Here is an 18,122-nt window from a genome sequence, read left to right as displayed (position 1 = left end):
GTGCCAAGTAGAACCTATAGGATAACCTCTGGTGACAGTTAATTTGATTCTGCTGAAAAACAAAAACTTTGCGCGCACGAAAATCATTTTAGTAATTCACAGAAACGTGCTTTTGCATTAATTATTTTTTCTGTAGATCAATAGACAAATTTCCCAGGACTTCCTATTTTGGTAGGAGTTTTTGAGTTCCAGAAGTATTCGAGAGTTACAGATTGCTACAGACTGTTCCATTTTGACAGATTCCGTTTTTCGTGTGTTGTTTGCTTATTTTCATGCATCTATGGCTAGTATGTAGGGGTATGAACCATAGAGAAGTTGGAATACAGTAGTTTTAACACCAATATAAATAAATAATGAGTTCATTACAGTACCTTATGTGGTGGTTTTTCTTTCTTGCACTAACGGAGCTTATGAGATTTCCTGTTGAGTTTTGTGTTGTGAAGTTTTCAAGTTTTGGGTAAAGATTTGCTGGATTATGGAATAAGGAGTGGCAAGAGCCTAAGCTTGGGGATGCCCATGGCACCCCAAGATATTCAAGGATAACCAAAAGCCTAAGCTTGGGGATTCCCCGGAAGGCATCCCCTCTTTCGTCTTCGTTCATCGGTAACTTTACTTGGAGCTATATTTTTATTCGCCACATGATATGTGTTTTGCTTGGAGCGTCTTGTATGATATTAGTCTTTGCTTTTTAGTTTACCACAATCATCCTTGATGTACACACCTTTTGGTAGAAACCCACTTGATTGGAATTTATTAGAATACTCTATGTGCTTCACTTATATCTTTCGAGCTAGATATTTTTGCTCTAGTGCTTCTCTTATATCTTTTAGAGCACGGCGGTGGCTTTATTTTGTAGAAATTGTTAATCTCTCATGCTTCACTTATATTATTTTGAGAGTCTCTCAGAACAGCATGGTATTTGCTATGGTTATAAAATTGTTCCTAGAATGATGGGCATCCAAGTTGGGTATAATAAAAACTATCATAGAAAGTGAATTGGATGCTATGATCAATTTGATGCTTGATAATTGTTTTGAGATATAGAGGTGGTAATATTAGAGTCATGCTAGTTAGGTGATTATGAATCTATAATACCTAAATAGTTCATCCCCACTAACTCATTTCTCTTGACATGCAGCCCATCCACATCATCAAGTAGGTCCCATGTATAAAAAAGTTTTCCTTTCTCAATAATCTTCCTATAATAACTTCTATCACGTTGCATGTCATGTATTGTGGACGGGAGACAAAAGGAGGGCCTCTCCATCTTTCCATCCACTATCGAGAGGCCCATCATTTCTCACCGCCGCCCCCCTGCTCTGTGTACTAAGTTCCAATCAGTTGTATCGCCACATCATTTAATTACGACGCATCAGTTCATCTTCCTTCTTCTAATAATCGAGCAGTTGGGACACATCGTTTATCCTCATCTCCCCAGTCCTCACCACATGGAAGATCGGCAATTTGTCCTGCTCGATGGCAGGACCCAGCCCCAGTACCCATGGCCTATGGATTCTCGGGCAGCCCAACTTTTGGGGTGCAGAAGCGGGGCTACAAGCAGCCGGGCGACCAGGCTGCCGTGCTACTAGTTCCAGCCAGGCATCAATATGAACTTGGCATAGTTGTCGATTTGGCACACGGTCTAGAGGACGGGCGCCATAGACTTCGCCAACACTTCTTGAATGGATCAGGTAAGTTGAATCGTCGCTCACCTAGTACCATGCGTGCTGCCCCTACCCTCCAGGCCGCAGCTGCTGATTGTGTCCATGTCTCGGTGCGTCCTTCCCGCCACACACGCGTCACCCTTCCAATTGCGGTTACCACTCCTGTTAGGCTTCCACTCTTGGGCCCTCAAAGTATTTGTGTAATTACATCTGTTAGATGTGACCTCACAATTACTTTTATTCGGCATGTTTCTTATGCGAGAAGTGAACACACACACACACACACACACTAGGTAGGCCGAGGCCCATCCATGGGACGCAGGCTCAGTTCCAACTTCGACCGGTAAAAGCTCTGCATCAGGTGCCTTGACTGCAGCCATGGGTACAGATATATGAAGAGGTACCTCTCCAAGCTAATCAGTGCCGTAAGAAGTACACTCGGTTTCATGAATCATGACTAACCTTGCTTAGTTAACTATAGAGAAACATTGTATATTGCCACTACTTTCACTTGCATAGGCATCCATTTCACGTAGTTCAACACTAACTTTGATGTTTGATGCTTTCACCAGGTGCAAAATTCTTGAGCACATCTACAGATGCCACTTGGCTCTTCACATGCGTAAGTGCAAAGCGAACACTCTGTTCTCCAGAACAAACACAAGTCTCTCCGACAATGTCTTCTTATTTGTTGTCTGCAGAGAGCAGGTCGGTGTCAATGGAGACATGCTCTGTGTAACAGGATAGCAGTCCCGCACACACCGACAATATTCGCGATGGCGCGTCAGGAGACTGGTGGTATCCGTGTCATCTACTTCCTATCATGATGGCTGTCTCCAGTAGGTGGGGAAAGGTGCAGAGCGAATGGCGAGAGGGAGGTGGTGCCAGCCCAGATGGCACTGTTGGCGTGGTGAGCACCTCGATTGATTCAGATACAACTAGATAACCGCCAGGCAATTTGGTCCTTTTATGAGCCTATTAATGTGAAAGGAAAAGAAAATGAACAAAATGAGATGCTAATGGCATAGTAATCTAGGTATCAAGGAGCTATGTTTTTACGAACGAAGTATGGAATGTCACACTTCTGCAAAGCCACACATAAGAAGTGGCAAAAATCCAAATACAAAGATATCACATAGTCTAGGCCTCAACACTTCCCCGTAAGAAAATTATTAATTGAAGATCACCTTGCATAATATCAGTGTGTTCTTTCCTCATTGATGGTTACTGAAACTGAAAGTATGTTAAAATGAATATCATCTATCATTATTAATTGAAAAGTTTGTTCTTTTCAAAAATTCTATCATTATTAATTTGTTGCTCGCATCTGACTATCACTTCTAACTATGTGGATGATTTGGATCTTGGTGCTTATCCATGTGTAAGTTCTCATGCTATTTCTAGCCCAGTGCTTTAAGCGAAAAGGAATTGTTACTATCTTCAGAAAAAAGGAATTGGTAATCCTTATCTTGGAGCTCCATTACTCACTGCAAGTAAAGCAAGCTACTACACTGGGCATTCATATTTTATTTTCAATATTTGTTCAAATATCTTAACATTGTAGGTATGGGGATTGATTTACAACACAAGTTGCACATAATACACAGTAAATAACTCAAAATGGCAGTGTGTACATAACCTTTCATAGTGTCCCCATTTCAGAATCTCAGATGGCATAATACACATTCTGTTATCGTTCTAATTGTACTCCAAGTACTGGGTCCATTGTAAAAAGGAAATATCTTAAGATGATATATCTACTCGGTAAACAATATTATTTGTTTTATGTATTATCATGTGCATAGGGCTAAAATTTTCCGCAGCAACGCGCGGGGTATCATCTAGTTTAAAGAATACTTGTGTTGAATTTTGTGATTCCCGTAGCATGCATGTATGGTGAACCGCTCTGTGATGAAGTTGGAGCACAATTTTATTTATTGATTGTCTTCCTCATGAGTGGCAGTCGGGGACGAGCAATGGTCTTCTCCTACCAATCTATCCCCCTAGGAGCATGCGCGTAGTACTTTGGTTTCAATGTCTTGTAGATTCTTGCAATAAGTATATGAGTTCTTTACGACTAATGTTGAGTCCATGGATTATACGCACTCTCACCTTCCACCAGTGCTAGCCTCTCTTGTGCCGCGCAACTTTCGCCGATACCATACACCCACCATATACCTTCCTCAAAACAGCCACCATACCTACCTATTATGGCATTTCCATAGCCATTCCGAGATATATTACCATGCAACTTTCCACCGTTCCGTTTATATGACACGCATCATCATTGACATACTGCTCTTTGCATGATCATGTAGTTGACATCATATTTGTGGCAAGGCCACCTACATAATTTTTCATACATGTCACTCTTGATTTATTGCATATCTCGGTACAGCGCCGGAGGCATTCATATAGAGTCATATCTTGTTCTAAGTATCGAGTTGTAATCTTGAGTTGTAAGTAAATAAAAGTGTGATGATCTTCATTATTAGAGCATTGTCCCGGTGAGGAAAGGATGATGGAGACTATGATTCCCCCACAAGTCGGGATGAGACTTCGGACTTTATAAAAAAGGAGGCCAAAGAGCCCACCAAATAAAAAAAAGAAAGGCCAAATAAAAAAAAGGAGAAAGGCTAAATAAAATAAAAAATGAGAGAAAAAGAGAGAAGGGACAATGCTACTATCCTTTTTACCACACTTGTGCTTCAAAGTAGTACTATGATCTTCATGATAGAGAGTCTCCTATGTTGTCACTTTCATATACTAGTGGGAATTTTTCATTAGCCTCCTGAGGAGCGAAGATTTCTATGCAAGCACTCACCTCATGAGGCTGAGGTGACGCCAGTCATGACGACCAAGACCATGCATGCGCCAGCGGGCGTAGAGCGGCAGGTTTCCACGTTGGTGCTAAGGAGGTAAGCGCAGGTGTAGAGTCCTAAGGAATCAACCAAAGGTTACCATTTGCATGCAACAAGATCAGGACCGCTAGAATTGTAGGATGGATGTCATCGCCGAGCCCACCACGACGTCACAATCAGAAGCTTTGCTGGCAAAGACCACCTTTCATTAGGATAAGATGTACTACTTGTCCCCCTTCAAAATTGGCCACTATGGGATCCCTTCCCGCCTAAGTTTTGGGGAAAGAGGGCCGAGGCCACTATAAGTATAGCCTAGCCACCACCGTAGCAAAGGGTCGAGTCCCAGAGAGATAACTCCCCGAAGCTACCACCATCACAAGAACAAGCCTCCTCAGGTTGTTCTTCCCCTTTTAGTAGTTCATCCTCAGCCCCCGCGAGGCTAATCCACCACAAAGTAAGAGTAGGGTTTTACACCGCAAGGTGGCCCGAACCTGGGTAAAGTGTCGTGTCCATTCCTTTCTTGTTCATCGAGCTAGGCCGTGACAACAGCGAGTTGGCCGGCTAGAGAGGTTGAGTTCTTCGCACACGCCCCAGAGTTTGAACCTTTCTTGGGTCCCCGGAGCCTAGAATCCGACATTTGGCGCGCCAAGTAGGGGCGTGTCGAAAGATCTCTCCCTCGGCCGCTGCGCCTTCCACTCCTCTCACCGTCTTGCTTTCATGGAGGCCGTCGTCCTGCTCGAGGGCAGCCAGGCGCGTCCGACGGCATCATGGGTCACCGGGCCTTCGCCCCCGCCTTGCAGCGGGTGCGATGGCCGCCGAAGTTTAGGCTGAGATTGCCTCCACGATACGATGGCATGATGGACCCCGCGGAGTTCATTCAGGCGTACGCGGAGGCCATCAGGGAAGCCAGCGGCAACAACAAAGTCATGGCAAATTGGCTCCAATGTCTCTCGCAGATATGCCACACGCTTGGTTCCTCGGTGGCTTCCTGGGAAGAGCTACGTGGCCTGTTCGTCGAATGCTTCGCGGCACCAGCGGCCCATGCCGTTGCGGCCATCCTCGGCCGGTCGCAAGCGCCGGCCTCAGACTGCCACGTCAAGCAGTTCTTCCACCAGATGGGGGCCTCCCTGTCTCCCCGAGGGGCCCGTACGGGCTGGGCAGCGCCCAAGGCCGATCTCACCTTCGACTCCAGGGAAAACACCAAGACCACAGCCGGCGCCGGCGCACTTCCCGTGCTCTACACCCCCACCATCTATAACATAGCAGTCATCAGGACCCTCATTGACGGCGACTGGCCTCAACGTCCTCTCCGTGGAGGCGTTCGGCCTGCTCCATGTGCCTCATGGCCGGCTCCTCCCCACCAAGCCTTTCTCCGGAGTGGTCTGCGGCTCTACCTACCCCATGGGGCATATTCATCTCCCCGTCACCTTCGGAATGCGCGACAACTACCGTACTGAGCTCATTGACTTCGACATCGCGTGCATTGGGCTCCTGTAGAACGCCATCCAAGGGTACCCGGCCCTCGCCAAGTTCATGGCAGCGACTCATCCCGGCTACAACATCATGAAGATGCCGAGAAGCAGCGGCGTCCTCACCGTGGTGGAAGATGCTGGGGACGCACTAACAGCCCTCAAGCACACTTTTAAGGTTGCGGTAGCTGTCGGTGTTCTGGGAACGGGGGTCCCCAGACTTGCCTGCCTGTGGCCTGCGGCATGGCTCTAGGGGCGGCCCAGCATGGCCCATCTTCATCAACACGAGTTCAAGACCCTCGCGAGGGGCCAAGCCTCGCGGGGCGGACGACAGGAGGCTTCCTCAGGCATGGCCTCGTCAGGCTGGCTCGCAAGGAGGCGGAGAGATCAAGGCGGGGTACCTCGCGAGGTGCCCATGATGCAAGCCATGAAGACCAAGGGCGCCAGGCAGGCGCCAGCCCGCGCAGTGTCCTTCTTTCCTCTTTGGTGCAAAGGGGGCAAGCGCAGGCGAGAGCATCAAGCAAAGGTATCCATTTCAGTGCAACAAGACCAAGACCAGCAAAACGGCAGGATGGAAGTCATCGTGGAGCCCAAGCCGGCGTCACCACCAGAGCCTTTGGCAGGCGAGGACCAACTTTAGTCAGGATAAGTGTACTAGATGTTCCCCTTCAAAATGGCCAATTGTTGGCGCCATTCCCGCTCAATATTTGGGAGGAAGCCCTGGGCCTTTGCCTATAAATAGGACTAGCCACCCACAAGTTGGAGGGAGGGCGAGAAATCAATTGGATCCTCACCTAGAAACTGGTAGAGAGAGCGACTGAACTCCCCTAGCAGTTCATCGCACCAGCCGAGAACAGACCCTCGCGAGGCTGTTCTTCCTTGTACTGTTCATCATCAGCCCAAGAGGCAATCCACCACACCACACACTGGAGTAGGGTATTACACCACAATGGTGGCCTGAACCAGTATAAACCCTGTGTCTCTTGTGTTGTTCCTTTGATTGCTTAGTTCATAGCGAGGCGGTGAGGAGCAGGTAGGCAGAGGGCTAAATCTCCATGCGCACCCCAGTGTTCGAATCTAGAGGGTCTGCCGGAACCCGAAATCCAACATTTGGCGCGCCAGGTGGGTGCGCCGGAATTTGTCTCCCACCGCCCAGTTCTTCACCGACCATCGCGTCCATTTCAGACGCTCGTCGGGCCCGCGCCGAGCGCCGAGCCGGTCTCGCTTTCCGCGTTGCCCAGACAGCCCCTGTCGGCGGCCACCCCCGCCGTTCCCCATCGCCCGCCGTCAAAACCGCCGCCGGCCCGGCGGGGAACGAGCAGCAGGCATCGTCCCAGCATCCATCCATGAGGCGAGACGGCCGCACTGCCACTCCCTCGCTCGCCCCGGCTAGATCCTCGTCCCGCGTGCCCCGCACGGCCATGGAGGCTAGGGCTACGCTCATCGCGGCAAACGAGCTCCTACGCTACCGCGCAGTCGATGACGTCTACGAAGAATGGCTCGATGCGTCACTGAGCTCGTCCGCGCGGCAGGGGGCTCCCCCGTGCCGTCATTCTCGCTGCACTGCACCCCGCCCTGCGCGGGCAATGAAGCTCCGGGGGCGCCTCAGCCGCCTCCCCCTCAAGAAGGCACTCTGGCCCTGAGGCGCGTGGCCCCTGGAAGAAACCTACCCTGTCCGGCGCCAGCGCAGCAAGAGTAGAGCTGCCAAGAGGTCCCTCGCCCCCAAGAAGCTGCCCGAGTGCTCCCTGTTCCAGTCCGTCGCGACCATGCTCCCGTTGCAGCACGCCAAGACCCCACGCTGCTCCCAGCTGCAGTGCATGGTGGCCCGCAAGACCAAGCTCCTCGCCACCAGAGGCCTCCCATGGCCATAGCAGGCTGTCACGCCTTCACCACCGAGCTACGCAGTATCGCGTGGCCCTGCAAGTTCAAGCAGGACCTGCCCCCTCGCTATGACGGCACGGCCGACCCTGCGGAGTTCCTCCAGCTCTATGAGCTGGGCATCGAAGCCGCCAACGGGGATGAGAAGGTCATGGCGAACTGGTTTCCCATGGCACTCAAGGACGAGGCCCGCACCTGGCTCCTGAACCTGGCCCCAGACACGATCTCCTCCTGGGACGAGATGCGCACCCGTTTCATCGCCAACTTCCAAGGTACTCGCGACCGGCCGCCTGCCGTGAGCGACATGCGCCGCATCAAGCAGCAACCAGGGGACCCTGCAGAAGTACATCCAGCGCTTCAACAGCACACGACTCAAGATTCCCAGGGTGACCGAGGAGGCCATCATTTCGGCCTTCTCCGACGGCGTGCGTGATGTCAAGATGAAGGAGGAGCTGGCGATGCATGAAGATCTGTGCACTTCCTTGGAGCTGTTCAACCTGGCAACCAAGTGCGCTAGGGCTGAGGAAGGGCGCCTTTCCCTCCTCGAGCTGCCAGCCGCAGACCCAGAAGAGAAGAAATCCAAGGCTAAGGACGTGAAGCGCAAGGGGTCTGCCGTGCTCGCGGCAGAACCAGACACCAAGTGGGGCAGAGATCAGCCCGAGTCTTTCAAGGGTAGTCGGTACTGTGTGTACCACGACCTCCACACCCACAACACCAACGAATGCCAAGAGCTTCGAGCCATGCGAGAAGGAATGGTCGGCCCGTGCCTCGACTGCAACGATCATGGCTACGACCGAGGAGGAGGAAGGAACGCGGGACGCTGGGAAGACCGCGGCCCTCGCCAAGGGTGGTGCGACCGACCTCGCGAGGACCGCTGGTAGGATCAGCCTCGCGAGGGAGACTGGAGCGATCAGCCTCGCGAGGATCGCCCGCAAGGAAATGCAGGCCTCCCTCCACTACCTCCGCAGCCTAGGAGAAACGAGGACCATCATCAAGACGAGGGGGCTGGGGGCTTCCAAGAGCCACGCGCGATCGCCTGCATCCTGGGCGGAGCTCAGGCCCCAGCCTCTCAGCGCATCTTCAAGCAGTTTGCCCGCGAAGTGAATGCAATCCTCCCCAATCTTGAAGCCACGCGCCCCCTCAGGTGGTCGGCGTGCGCCATCATGTTCAGTTTAGCGGACCGGCTCAAGTGCGCGGCCACAGCCGGAGTCCTCCCAATGCTTCGCTCCCCAGTCATGAGTAACATGCAAGTCACCAGTACCCTCATCAACGGCGGGGCAGGACTCAACGTCCTGTCCGTAGAGACATTCAACAATATCCAAGTGCCTTACGATCAGCTTCAGCCAACCAAGCCTTTCTCTGGAGTCACCGACGGCTCCACAGTTCCAATCGGGCAGGTCCGCCTCCCTGTCACCTTCGGAGCCCGCAACAACTACCGCACCGAGCTCATTGACTTCGACGTCGCCCACATCCGCCTGCCATACAACGCCATCCTTGGCTACCCAGATCTCCCCAAGTTCATGGCCGTGACTCATCACGGCTACAACGTCCTCAAGATGCCAGGAAGCGGTGGAGTCATCACGGTGCCCTGTGAAGAAAGAGACGCAGTGTGCTCCCTGGAACGAGCTTTTCAGGCCGCATCACTTGAAGACCCAGATTGCGGGAGCGGGAGGCTCCCCGAAGTCGCTCCCAAGAAGAAGAAGACATCGCCAGGCCCGACCACTCAGGAGGTAGGCCCCTCAGGGTCTGCGCCTGCTCAGGGGGCACCTCCTTCTGTCGCATAGGAAGGCGCGCCCGGCGCCCTCCTCAAGCAGGGCTCGGGGGCTCCCCCCTGGAGGGCCACCGACCTTGCTAAGGTCACGAGGGAGGCGCTTGGGCACCACTTGGAGGCGTGTTTCAGAGCACGTTTCCCTTAGGAAGGAGCAAAGCAAGGAGGGCCGAACCCTCAGGAGTTCGTCAGTCAGGTCACACAGGAGTTGCAGGAGTCACGAGTCATGAGTGGCAGCCGCCGCTTACCCGCTGCAGCTCCCCATCTAGGCGAGGATGGTGGGTTGCGCATCTGCATCGACATCCCAGGGCTCAACCGAGCCGCCTCTCAGGAGCGCTTCTGGCCCTCACGCGTGGGGCGCTGCAAAGGCCCACCCCACAGCTACGTTCGCATGCCCCACGACTTGCCGAACGCGGCTGCGGTGCGCCAGCGCCTCATGAGGAGCATCCTGGAGGCTCAGGAGGCCAGGCGTTCCGCAGTCCTGGCGGAGATGGAGATGGTTTGTGAGGAGCCACCGGCGCCTCCGGGGCCTCCCGAGGCTCCTGGGCCTGGGGGCTCGTGAGGATCGGCTCCCGCAGCCCGCTACGTCTTCTACTTCAACACCCCTTCGTCGTCGACACTATCAGGTGACATCTTCCAAGTTTCATTTCCAGCTGGGAGCGCCCCCAGGGCTGCATCATTCCCAGGCCGCGTGGGTCCGTCCCTGCGGCGTGTATCCCTTTTGTTCATGTTTTTAGCTTACCTTGTTGGGGGCGCCCCTCGAGCTGCATCATCCCCAAGTCGCTCGGGTCAGACGCAGCGGCATGTATCCCTCCTGCGTTTATCTTCTGGCTATGCATTGGACCCATCATGCTTGTTATTTGGTGCCTGTCTATGGCACCCCTTCTTCCTTCCTGTCGGCCGCTTACACGTTAAAGGGGGGGTACCTGAGCATCGCGACTCAGGGATCCTACCGTCTCTCCAGCCCTCACCCTCTGGCTTTGTCCATGGCATCGCGCCCTGGCAAACCAGGGACAGCTGAGACTTGCTCGAGGACCGGGACCCGAGTACGTAGAGCGTCGACATCGAACCAAGCTTGCGCATTAAAGGGGGGGGTACCTGAGCATCGCGACTCAGGGCTCCTACCGGCTCTGCAGCCCTCACCCTCTGGCTTTGTCCACGGCATCACGCCTTGGCAAACCAGCGACGGCTGAGACTCGCTCGAGGGCCGGGAGCCGAGGAAGTAGAGCATCGACATCTAACCAAGCTTGCGCGTTAAAGGGGGGGTACCTGAGCATCGCGACTCAGGGCTCCTACCGGCTCTCCAGCCCTCACCCTCTGGTTTTGTCCACGACATCGCACCCTGGCAAACCAGCGATGGCTGAGACTCACTCAAGGGCCGGGACCCGAGGATGTAGAGCATCGGCATCTGGCCAAATTTGCAGGAACACATCACAAGTGAAGGCCCAGTGCCAGGTGCAACCCGCCTTGAGGTAGGGCCCCGTGAGCCCCGCGCTGGCTCACGGGTGCCCCGATACACCTCACCAGGCCTTTAGCGCCTCGTCGCCTCTCCAAAGCAACTAACGGCTGACCGCCGCTTGTCATAGCGGACTTTTGCTCTTTTTGTGGTGGACCTGCAGGATCCCTCCAAGGAGAAGCGCCAGGCCTCGCGCTGTCCTCTTCACTCTCATCCGCGCGAACCGCTTGCACGTTAAAGGAAGGGTACCTGAGCATCGCGACTCAGGGATCCTACTGGCTCTCCAGCCCTCACCCTCTGGTTTTTTCCACGGCATCGCGACCTGGCAAACCAGCAACGGCTGAGACCCGCTCGAGGGCCGGAACCCGAGGACGTAGAGCAGAAAGGGGAGCAGAGGCAAGAGGGAAGAGACACACGGGGACCTCGCCAGGCAACCCCTCGCTGGCCAATGTGCAAGCCTAGCGCCGCACCAGGAAGCGTTTCCTGCCTCTCGAGATAAGTCACCCTCCGGAAACACTAGCCATCGCTGCACCGTCACCGCATCCGAAGCAATCCCGTGTTAGCAACGTTGCATTCCTTTCTCACCGAATGATAGCTGCTTGAGCGCTAAAGGGGACCACCTGAGCATCGCGACTCAGGGGCTCTTACTGGACCCCGGGTCGCTCACCTCCTGGCCTTGACCACGGCATCGCGACCTGGCATACCAGCGACGGCTGAAGCCGCCTTGGGACCGGGACCTGTCAGCGCAAAGCACCAAGCCCTCGTGAGGTTCGAAAGGAAGAAACTAAGCTAAGACGGGATAAGCGTCTCGCACCACTTCATGATAAGGGTCATATCGACAAAAGAAGCTACAGACACCTTACAAGCCCCCACGAGGTGTGTTCTTGGTTCCTCGTAGGGACAAAGACGTGTATCCCAAGGAGTCCTAACTACAGGAACCGTCATGGCAGACGCCATCATCAACAGTGGGCCGCCAGGAACCGGCGCCAACCTCATCCAGGTCAGAGGCAGCGACGGCCTAACGAGCCCGTCCTGCTCCAAGAAAGGCGCAGGCTCGGGGGCTCGTAGCTGTCGTTGCTCATCTCCGGAGTCGCGAAGAGCTCGGCGGAGTCGCTCGATCCTCCGGCGCCCTCGCCGCTTGTGGAGCTGCTGGGAGAACGTGCAACGGCAGGCCTGGTCCCTGCCGCTCTGGAGCTTCTGTCGCTGCCCCTGGGGCAGCACTCCAGCCGGCGCCCATCCTCGTCGAAGACCTTGAAGAGCATCATGGAAGCGCCATCGAACTCCAGGTGGATCACGAGGGCGCCCCTCGTCCCGCAAACCCGGGCGATCTCGCCCCAGCCATGGGTCATGAAGACCTTACCTGGAGCGACGACCTCGACATCTGCATCGGTCGCGGGAGCTAGGAAATTGGCGTGCTGCAGCCAGAGCCTGAAAGGCCCCCTCGGCGGAATCTCGAAGGCGAAGGAGGGAGGAAGGCGAATCCAAAATTGAGGAGGCATGGCAGCGTAGAGCACAAACTCTCGGGAGGAGCCCTCAGCGTGAAATCCAGGAGGGACAACGCGCACCGCCGTGACCCGCCGGCACTGACGGCGGCATCGTCCATGGCGCTCGGCATCAGCTCCTGCAGGGCCCTCAAGGTGGGCGTACAAAGGAAATGAAAACCCTGGCGGTGGCCGCTCGCACCAAGGCCTCGACACCTCCTGCCGCGCGCCCTCATCTCGGCGGCAGAAAACCAACCGCTTCTTTGGCGGAAGCGGGTCAGGACCCGCTCGGGGGGCCTTTCCCTTCTCTTCTGCAGAGAACCGGCGTATCGGAGCCATTGCGGCAAGGCGGAGCAGTGGCGAGGATGAAGGAGAGGAGAAGTAGCAGAGGAAGATGAACTAGAATGGCTCACGCCGTTCTGTACTTATAGCCAGGGGAGGCGAACCGCCGGCTTCCACGATCGCAGGTAATCATGACCAGTTTTTGCATGCAGGGACTTGCCAGTTCGTGTAGTTACCGAGGTGTCGTGGGGGAGCGGAGCCGCCCACGTCCAATCAACCGCCACGGAGCACCTGAGGCCGCAGGCTGTTAGGGCCCGCGGCGCTTCGCACTTGCCCCTTCGCCTCTCTGCTCAGCCAAGTCCGGGCGCGCCTGGGCCCGAGGGCTACTGTCGGTGTTCTGGGAACGGGGGTCCCCAGACTTGCCTGCCTGTGGCCTGCGGCGTGGCTCTACGGGCGGCCCACCATGGCCCATGTTCATCAACACGAGTTCAAGGCCCTCGCGAGGGGCCAAGCCTCGCGGGGCGGACGACAGGAGGCTTCCTCAGTCATGGCCTCGTCAGGCTGGCTCGCGAGGAGGCGGAGAGATCAAGGTGGGGTACCTCGCGAGGTGCCCATGATGCAAGCCATGACGACCAAGGGCGCCAGGCGGGCGCCAGCCCGCGTAGTGTCCTTCTTTCCTCTTTGGTGCAAAGGGGGCAAGCACAGGCGAGAGCATCAAGCAAAGGTATCCATTTTGGTGCAACAAGACCAAGACCAGCAGAACGACAGGATGGAAGTCATCGTGGAGCCCAAGCCGGCGTCACCACCCGAGCCTTTGGCAGGCAAGGACCAACTTTAGTCAGGATAAGTGTACTAGATGTTCCCCTTCAAAATGGCCAATTGTTGGCGCCCTTCCCGCTCAATATTTGGGAGGAGGCCCTGGGCCTTTGCCTATAAATAGGACTAGCCATCCACAAGGTGGAGGGAGGGCGAGAAATCAATTGGATCCTCACCTAGAAACCAGTAGAGAGAGCGACTGAACTCCCCTAGCAGTTCATCGCACCAGCCGAGAACAGACCCTCGCGAGGCTGTTCTTCCTTGTACTGTTCATCATCAGCCCAAGAGGCAATCCACCACACCACACACTGGAGTAGGGTATTACACCACAATGGTGGCCTGAACCAGTATAAACCCTGTGTCTCTTGTGTTGTTCCTTTGATTGCTTAGTTCATAGCAAGGCGGTGAGGAGCAGGTAGGCAGAGGGCTAAATCTCCGCGCGCACCCCAGTGTTCGAATCTAGAGGGTCTGCCGGAACCCAAAATCCGAAAGTAGCCGCACGACCAAGTGCGGGGAGCGCTCTGGAAGGCCAGGGGTTGCCCCAGCAAAGAAGAAGCAATTGTTCTCTATGGATCGGGCCTAGACGAAGCAAGTGCCGGACGACGAGGATGGGGAGTCGGGTGCTACCTAAACCATAGGCGTCTGCCTTCCCCGAGATCAGGAGGAGGCGCTGGTCGGCTTCCTCCGTGCGAACAAGTATGTATTTGCATGGCAAGTGATGGACCTAGTAGGCGTCCCGCGGGGGGTGATCGAGCACCACGCCATGGTGTGCCCCAATGCGCGCGCCGTGAAGCAAAAGGCATGGCGTCAGGCCCCGGAGAAGCAGTCATTCATCATCCAGGAGACCCACAAGCTGCAGGAGGCCAGCGTTATCTGGGAGGTGCGGCACCCAAAGTGGTTGGCGAACCCGGATATTCTCCCCAAGAATGGCGGCAAGGAGCGCATGTGCGTCGACTTCACGAGCCTGAAAAATGTTGCCCTCGGGACCCTTTCCCCCTCCCGCGCATCAAGCAGATCGTCGGCTCCACCATCGAATGCGGTCTGTTGTGCTTCCTGGACGCCTTCTTAGGCTATCATCAAATCAATATGGCAGTGGAGGACGTAGAGAAGGCAGCCTTCTTGACCCCATGCGGGGTGTACTGCTACACCTGCATGCTGTTTGGGTTGCGCAATGCCGGAGCAACCTTCCAGCGACTGATGCACATCACCTTGGGCAAGCAGCTCGGGAGGAAGATTGAGGCTTACATCGATGATATAGTGGTCAAGTCCTGAGAGGCAAGAACCCTTGTTGAAGATCTGGAGGAGACGTTCGCCAACCTGCGCAAGGTGATGTTGTGGATCAACCCAAAGAAGTGCGTATTCGATGTCTTGTCCGGCAAGCTGTTGGGGTTCCTGGTGTCGCACAGAGGAATTGAGGTCAACCTATAAAAGGTTAAGGCGATAGAAAGGATGAGCCCGCCACAAACTCTCAAGGAAATGCAGAAGCTGGCGGGCTACGTGGTCTCGCTTGGGCGCTTCATCTCCATGCTAGGCGAGCGCGCCCTCCCGTACTTCAAGCTGATGAAGAGGAAGGGCATGTTCCAATGGACTCCAGAGGCCGACACGGCTTTCCAAGACCTCAAGAAGTACATCACAAGCCCGACGGTGATGGTAGCGCCTCACCCTCATGAAACCCTAGTGCTTTACCTGGCTGCCACACCTCACTGAGCTAGCGCGGCGCTTGTGGCGGTCTGCGAAGAGCATACGGCAAAGGAGGGTGTAGCGCGGTGCCATGCGCCCGTCCAAGGCGTGGCGACCTCAGGATGGCCCGCCTGAGGCCTCAGCCGTACCATTAGGAGATGTGGCTCCTGAAGTTGGCCCCCCAGAAGCAACCCCTCCCAGCGGACAAGGTTCCTGAGGCTCCTCCGCCTCAGGAGGAGCGAGACTCGGCGGACGCTTCCTCCCTCGTCGAGCATCCCGTCTACTTTGTCAGCACTGTGCTGCATGATGCGCGGGCACGTTACCCGATGCCAAAGAAGCTCCTCGTTGCACTCCTCGTCGCCTCCAGGAAGCCACGTCACTATTTCCAAGGCCACCCCATCAAGGTCGTCTCAGCCTACCCCCTGGAGAGAGTGCTCCGGAGCCCCAACGCCGCTGGAAGGGTCGCCGAATGGAATATTAAGTTGCAGGCATTCCAGATGGAATTCAGCACCACCAGAGTCATCAAGGGCGCAGCCCTCACTGACTTTGTGGCTGAGTGGACTGACGCACCCAGCCAAGAAGTAGGTGAGGGCCGATCTCTCACACCGGGAGACGAGGCACCTGACGGCTGGGTCATGTACTTCGACGACGCGTTTGCGCTCCAGGGCGCGGGGACTGGAGCCGTGCTCATCCCCCCCACCCAAGACAAGCTCTACTACGCCATGCAACTCTCCGTCTAGCACATCGAGAAGGTTCCCAACAACATCGTCGAGTTCGAAGGCCTGATTGCCGGGCTCAAGGCCGCGGTTGCTCTGGGGGTCAGGCGCCTCACCATCAGGGGCGACTCCTAGCTCCTCGTCAACTTCTCCAATAAGGAGTACATGCCATAGGACGAGCACATCAAGGCATACCTCAAGGAGGTACGCAAAATTGAGAAGAAATTCTTAGGTTTGGAATTGCAGCACGTACCACGCGGCACGAACAAGGAGGTGGATAACATCGCCAAGAGGGCGTCCCGGCGCCTCCCCTAGGAGCCCGGTGTCTTCGAGGAGTGGCTCTTCAGGCCATCGGCAGTTCCCCCCATTGTCGAGTCGGCGCTGCCTCGGGAGGAGCTGCCCACGGCACCCACCACGGGCGCCCCATCCTGTGGCCCAACCTTAGGGGGCCATCTGCTCCTTGCGCTCGAGCCTCGGGAGGGGTGCTGGACCGAGGGATTCAAGGCGTACCTGCTTTAGGGCACCCTGCCGGAGAAGGAAGAAGATGTAGAGCGGGTGGCCCGCCAGGCCACCACATACTGCATCCAGGATGGCGAGCTCTACCAAAGGCGCCCGAAAGATGTCTCCTTACTATGCATCTCCAAGGAGCAAGGGTGCGAGCTGCTGGCCGACATACACGGTGGGGATTGCGAGCATCACTCCTCATCGTGCACCCTTGTGGGCAAGGTATACTGCAGTGGATTCTACTCGCCCACGACGCTCAATGACGCTGCTGAATTGGTAAGATCCTGTGAACCTTGTCAATTCCAAGCTAAGCAGATCCACCAGCCCGCTCAGGGCCTCCAGACCATCCCGCTCTCGTGGCCATTTGCGGTCTGGGGGTTGGACATCTTGGGCCCGTTTCCTCGAGCACTCGGGGGCTGGCGCTACCTCTACGTTGCCATCGACAAGTTCACCAAGTGGACGGAGGTGGAAGACGTCTGCATCATCCTGGCTGGCTCTGTCGTAGAGTTCATCAAGGGCCTCGTGAGCCGCTTCGGGATGCCCAACCGCATCATCACTGACAACGGCTCACAGTTTACGAGCAACCTCTTTAAAACATATTGTGCTAACCTTGGGACGCAGATATGCTACGCTTTGGTGGCGCACCCGTGGAGCAATGGCCAGGACGAGCACGCCAACGCAGAGGTCTTGAGGGGCCTCAAGGCAAGGAGCTTCAAGAAAAAAGCTCGAAGCCTACGGCAGGGGCTGGCTCGACGAACTCCCGTCCGTGGTGTGGTCCATCCGCACCGCTGCGACCAAGCTCACGCCGAGACCCCGTTCTTCCTCGTCTATGGAGCCGAGGCGGTCCTCCCTCACGAGGTCTAGCATCGCTGGCCGCAGATCCTGGCATTCGACGAGGCGGGTCAAGACGCCTCATGGGGGATGGACCTCGTGTAGGGGGAGGAACGCCGTCGCCAAGCCTCGCTCCGAGCTGCGAGGTACCAGCAGGTGCTGCGGCGGTACCACTGCCGCAACATTCGTTCCAGGACCCTCAAGGTGGGTGACCTCATCCTGAGGTGGGTGCTCTCCAGGGAAGGGCTTCACAAGCTCTCCCCATGTGGGAGGGCTCGTTCAGGATCGCCCGTGTGTCCAGGCCTGGAGCCGTGTGCATGGAGACGCAGGACGGGGCCCCCATCCAGAATGCCTGGAACATCCAAAAACTCTGGATGTTCTACCCATAAAGATGGCCCCATGCCTGTGAAGGTCTCCTCTCGTGACACTCTCACGTAATATTGAGTTGGGGCTGTACATGCCCCGGAGTCTCCTGAGAGTCTCCCTTGGGCCTGACGGGGGCTCCCACCCACATCCTAGTGGCAGCACTTAGCTCCGCGTTGGTGAGAAGACTAGCATAGGTGCCGGACGCGGCTGTTATTTTGCTTGCTTTCTGTATCTGGTTTGCAACTTCTTGAATGAAATTTGGAGTTTCGATGTCTCTTTTTGAGGGTTGGGAATTTTTCTTCTCCTTGCCTTGTTCGTTTCTCATGACTTGCCTCAGGAGGAGTGGCAAT

The sequence above is a fragment of the Triticum aestivum genome, chromosome 3B, assembly GCF_018294505.1.
Source record: "Triticum aestivum cultivar Chinese Spring chromosome 3B, IWGSC CS RefSeq v2.1, whole genome shotgun sequence".
NCBI classification, from domain to species: domain Eukaryota; kingdom Viridiplantae; phylum Streptophyta; class Magnoliopsida; order Poales; family Poaceae; genus Triticum; species Triticum aestivum.
This window is presented reverse-complemented; position numbering follows the sequence as displayed.